We start from the raw sequence: 6458 nt of genomic DNA on the forward strand, positions 1-6458 counted from the left end.
GAACTAGTACTTAAAACTAAACCGTTAACTTTTTATTAAAAATCCGTTACTAAATAGAACTGCGTAGCTACTATGCGCATAGTATTTACTTAGGGCTACGTAGTAAAATACTAATAGATTTTTATTTAATATAATCTTAGTATTCGTTACCTCCCGAAGTTGTTATTTATATTAGAAGTGGCTTAGGTCGGTAAGTTAGGTAATACGTATATATACGTACTCTAAGTAAGACGGGGGTTATAGTAGCTTACTAGCCTATTTTATAGTAATATTAGCTCTAAAAGCTCTAGCGGGGGTATTTATAAACTAAGTAACCGCTTATTAAAATTATTCACTTAGTAAGAGGTCTTAATTTCGTTTCTAAAAATAGACTAGGGTAAAAATAGAAAGAAAGCTAGGAGACGTAGCGGTAACGAACATATTAGTATTAAAAACCTATTTATAAGTATTTAGAATTAGAGCGATATAAAAAGTACCTAAGGGTTTAAAGAATATTTTTAAGGCTAGACTAGCTAGTATCCTTAGACTACTAAACTTATTTAATATAAAACTTATATTATATTACTAGCGTTAAGAGTTTAGTATATATTACGGATATTATTATTTTTATTATCGTATTAAACTAAGAGAAACCTAGATTTTAGGGCCTAGGTATGTACTTTATAAATAATAATATCCCTAAATCCCCGGTTATTTAAACTAAGTACCTCGTTATTATCAATACTAACTATTTCTCTCTAATTAGTTAGAGCCTCGGCGCCCTTAATATAAATAAGTAGCTTTTTCCTTACTTTAGGACTTTTTTAGAAGTTATATATACTATAGGCTCCTTAATACGAAAGCGAACTCTATTATATTAGTAAGCTCTTAGGTCTTTATAATTATAATCTAATTATTTATTAAGATTTACTAATACTATTAGAAATATAAAAGGAGGTTAGTTACGTAAAGAATGCGTACTTATAAACGAACTATGAATTTAAAAAGTAAGTCGAGGTCTCGAGGTCTCTTTAATTTTATTTATTATTCCTTTATAGTTTTAAAAAAGTAAGGACTCGAGTTAGATTAGTAATAAAAGCTTATTTCTTTCTTTTAAGTATGCGATTAATATTATAAATCTAAGATAAAATATAGCTTAGGATTACTATGTTAATACTTCTAAAAACGAAAAATAGTATATTCTTATTAAAAATAGCGTAGAGACTCCGTTAAATTACGGATTACTAGCTACTTAAGAGCACTTTTATTACGGTTTGATAATTACCCCGTATTTATTATAATATTCAAAAAAATACCCCGTTATATATAAAATTTATAACATTTAGTATAGAAGTAAACTAATTTAAAAACAAAATCGGCTTAAAATACTTAAGCTAAGAATACTAACTCGTCCTAGGACCGTAAGCGGCCGGCTATTTAAAACTACTCTTATTATAAATAAATACTTATTTAGTAACTAATATAGCTTTTAAAAGGGACGCCGCGCTATATTTAAAATACGAATTTATATATAAAATAATATATTAAGTAGTGTTTTAATAATTTAACCCGGACGAATTAGTTTATAATAGTTTATAAGAACGCTATTATATACCCCTCGATCTTATAAATAGTTTTAAAAACTTAATACTTTAAGCTATAAAGTATTTATAACGTATATATTTAAAGCTAGGCTATAATTAAGACTATTATGATACTCTAGTAATAGCATTCTTAGCGTTCGTTATATAAGTAAACTATTACTATTTACTAAGCTAATTTAATTAAGAAATAGTCGAATTTATTACGTCGCTTACTTAAATTTCCGGCTTTTTAATCCTTTTACGTATTTATAAAAGTCGGACTTATACTCTAAAGCTAATACCTCTCGCACTTATTATTATTTAAAATAAATATATATATCCCTAGCTAAGATACTATAATTAATAACGGAAATACGCTATATAGCTATTACATAAGTCTTCGTAATAGCGTCCTATATTAAAATAGTTTTATTATAACTAAGTCTTAGTAATATAGCGCTACCCGCTTATTAATCTCGCTAGTAATCCCCCGCTCTTTTAAAAAATAAAAACTAGTTAGTTAGGGCGGCCCGATAAAAGCAGCCCCTAATTATTTATTATAACTCCCTATAATACTACTTCTCTTTTATATACTCGTTTTTTTAATATATCTTAAGCTATTTTCTATTACCATTATAAGTATTTAAAAGTATATAAGCTAAAAAAGACTAGTTCTTTAGAGTCGTTAAGTAGTATATTTTATATTTTACTGGCTAACTTAATAGCGGGCTCTTATTATATAGCTTCGATATATTTTAATATATAATATTATTAATTCTTATTCTTTTTTAAACTTTCAGTATTCCTAATTTTATAATTAAGTTAATTTCCCTCTAATTTTTCTTTTAGCGGTTTATACTAAGCGAATTAAAAAGTAAGCGGCGGCTAATATTCGTCCGCTCGAAGTTTATTATTATAATACCTCTACCCGCTACGCTATTATTACGTAATATATTACGTAGCTCTATATCGCTATAAAAAATACTTGGTAAAGTAAGTTTTTTATACGTCTAGGTAACTACGGTAATATCCGTATTAATTTACTTTTTTAGTAAAGTCGAATAGAGAGGTTTTAGTCTAACTAAGAAATAAAATATGCTTATTAATACTACTATTCTAATTTAAATAAACGAAAATATGTTCTCTTTAAATTAAGAGAAGTCGATTGTTTACCTCATTCTTATAGCAAATAGGGGTTAGACCTAACGTTTTAAAGCCTTTAGTAAAATATATATCTACAAAAGACGTCCTAATTTTAAAAGCGAGCTAGTTAAGCTAAATAAACGAAATAATAAAATATTATAATCGTAATAATAGTATTTTAATAGTTATATACGAATAAATCGGAGGAGATATAATTAGTTAGGGTACTAATAAGTTACTAATTTAAGTAGCTATAGTAGCGTATAAAATAAACGATTTATATCGTTTATTTTTATTTATTTATCTACTTCCCTTAGTAATACTAGCAGCTTTCTTATACCTATTTACTATCCGAGCCCGCACTCGACTTTATATATACCCTTTTACTACTTAGAACTAATAGTATTATCTCGCTACTTTATATTACTATTAAATTACTTATACTAAGACCGTATATATTGTAGCGAACGCCTAAGACCTCGCTTATATTAAAATATATATAAATAAACGCGCGCTTTTTTATTTTTATATACTATTTTAAGTATATATCTTAGTATATTTACGTACTTTATAATCTAGGTATTAAGGCTCGGTTAAAAACGTATAATAAAATCTAGAGGTAGGACTTTTTAATAAGAGAGAGGTAACTAATAGTTATTAAAAATAACTATTCAAGAGTATTTCTAGAAGCTCGAAAGAGAATATCCCGTATAGGGAGGAGCTTTTATACTTTTTAAAATAGTTTAAATTATTTAAAGACCGCTATAAAAAGACTAAATTAATTAGCTATATTATTAAATAGTAATAATATATATAGCTATTTATAAAACGTTTACTAATAGTCTTAGTACGTAGTAGTTCGAATAAATTTAATGAATTAAACGTTCGAGGTAATAATAATTACTATCTTAGCCCCTAAATACGTCTTTAGTAAGTAATAAAAAACTAAGCTCGGCTTAATAATTAAAATCTAGTTAATAAGCAAACGTTTTTAAATAAATAACTAACCTAAAAAAGATTGATAGAGATAGACCCTAGTTAGGTAAAAGACCTATATTATTAAAATCGGGACTAGACTAGGCGTTCTTATACTTTAATTAACGTTTTAAATAGGACGTAAATATACTATTTAAGGCTAAAGTCTTATGCCCAATAGTTATCTGAATATTATATATAAAATATTACTATTTTACCTAGGCTAGTTTAATTCCTCGTTATTAATAAGTAAATAGTTATAGTTAAGTTAAGTCCTTATAAGCTTTTAAAATAAATAAATTATATTTAGCGTTTATTAGTTAGTAATTAACGCTACCCCCTCCATATAGCTTAAATACGCTACCCCTATTAAAATTAGAACTTACGTACTTATAATAAAACTAAGGAACGCTAGGTAAGCCGCTTATTAAAAAACCTTTTATTAAAAAGAACGTTACGATTTTTAATATAACTAAGGTAAGTTTAGTAAACGAATAAGCAGCTATATATTTAAAATAATAATAGAGTTATATATATAAATAGTTATATTACGTTAGTAATAAAGTTACTTAATTAAAAAGAGAAAAATAAGAAAAGTAGAAGTTAGTTCCGTTATAATTCGGACCTAGGTCTTTAGTATCGTTAGAAAATAACTGATAAGCTAAAGGTCTTATTATATAAAGTATAGCGGCTCTTAATATAATTACTTTAAATAGTATAAATAGAGAAACAGAACGTAGCGAGTTTTCGTTAATATTACGGGATAATATTTAATAATAATTTACTATAAGGATTAGAACGAATATAGACGAGAAGTATAAGAGATAAAATAATATATATATAAAAAGCTTAGCTATAGTAATTCGCTAATTAAAATAAAAAAGCCTACTTTTTTTTACTTAAAACCTCCCGTTTAGGCCGCTTAGTTAGGCTAGCGCCGTCGTTACTATTATCGAGTATTTTAATCTCCCTAGGCCGCTTTGAACTAGTAATTAGATCCGTATTATAATAGATCTTAGCGCTAATTAGCTATAATAAAAATAAATAGAAACTAATTAGCTAGCTAGCTAAGGAAGTATTACGATTAGTTATAGATTATTTATAGTTAATAACTATCGATTTTTTACGTACTAATCGTAGAGCGTATAATAGGAGTAAATTAAGGCATGGGGACTTTTCCCTCTCTCGTAGATAAAAAGGTTAACCTTCCTAGCAGAAGGTATTATTACCGGTATCTATTTTACGGGCTCTAATAACTAATACGACGTCTTTTAATATAGCCTTAACTACTATTTTTTAAATTTTATATTAATATTATGAGCGTTAGTACGGTAAAAGGTTTAATAGCTTCTAATATATTAAGTAGTACTAGGCTACTTAAAAATACTTATAAAAATAATTTACTACGTTATATAGCTTATTTAAGTATAAGAATAATTTAAGCTCGAGACGATAATTAATACCTATAAAAACGATACTTAGAGTTACTTTACGACTTTTAATAAAATAAAGGCTACCGTTCTACTTTATAATTTATAATAATAAGACAAGTATAGCTTAGAAAGAATTTAAATATTACCTTCTTAAGGCTATTACTTTACTTAACATAAGAATATTATTGTCTTATTATATATAGCTTTTAAAACTTTTAGCTAGCTAGGGCCTAACTTGATTTAATAAAAGGGGTAGGGATAACTTAACGTAATTAACTAATACCTATTTTAAATATTTAATATAATAATCCGTAAAGGATATCTAGGTTACTTTTAAGAATGTTTATTAATAATACTATAAGTTTTAATAGCTCGTCCTTCCCTAGGATATAGCGTTTTATTATTCGGCTTTAGCTCTTTATATACTAAACTACTCTAGTAAGAACGTTTTTTATTATTTTATATATTATACGTTGTATCGTACTTAATAATATAAATAGCCGGCTCGGAGATATAGCTTTTACGGTTAGAAACTAAATAAGTACGTACGGACTAGCTAAACTAACCTATAAGCCTCGTATCGTAGTATTTAGTTTATAAAAAGTCTATTATTAGATTTACAAACAGTCTAACTATAATAGCGTTTTTAGGAGTTAAGTAAATATTAAGATACTAATACTTAATATTCAATATAGCCTAAGGTATACTAGAAACGTCGACTTTCTTTTATTAGGATCGTATAGTAATATTATTGCAAATAAAATATAATAAAAAAGCTAATCTATAAAAAGCCTCTTTATCAAAGCCGAAATTAATAAGAATCTATATATTTTAAATAAGAAATAAAGTTCTATAGTCCTTTTAGAAGTAGTACTTAATTTAGCCTTTTTTAGGTCCGCTATAAAGTACTTATAATACCTAGTTCTAACTTATATTAGCTATACGGCTATATAGTTTAGAGCTAAATACTAACGGGCTACGTAGCGGAAGCTATTTTTATATATTTAAATTACTTAGTTTAATAACTTATAATCCGCATAACCCTAACTATAGAGCAAGCCGTTAGTTAACGGTAGTAATTATTATTTTGTTAGTACACAGTGCGCTTTATACGTATAGATTATTTAACTAAGGCGCGTAATATACTTAATATTTAAAAAAGAAAAATAAAAAAGCTTATATCCCTTAGCTATAAATAACTATAAATATATATACTTAGCTAAGGGCCGGGCCTATAGCCCTACGTAATATAAAAAATAGTTAGAAATAGCAATAAATAAGGTAGAATAGATAATAAAAGCTTACTAAGCGGGGTATTACTAAACTTAGAAGTAATAACGCGCCC

This window comes from Colletotrichum lupini, chromosome 4 (assembly GCF_023278565.1).
Source record: "Colletotrichum lupini chromosome 4, complete sequence".
NCBI lineage: Eukaryota > Fungi > Ascomycota > Sordariomycetes > Glomerellales > Glomerellaceae > Colletotrichum > Colletotrichum lupini.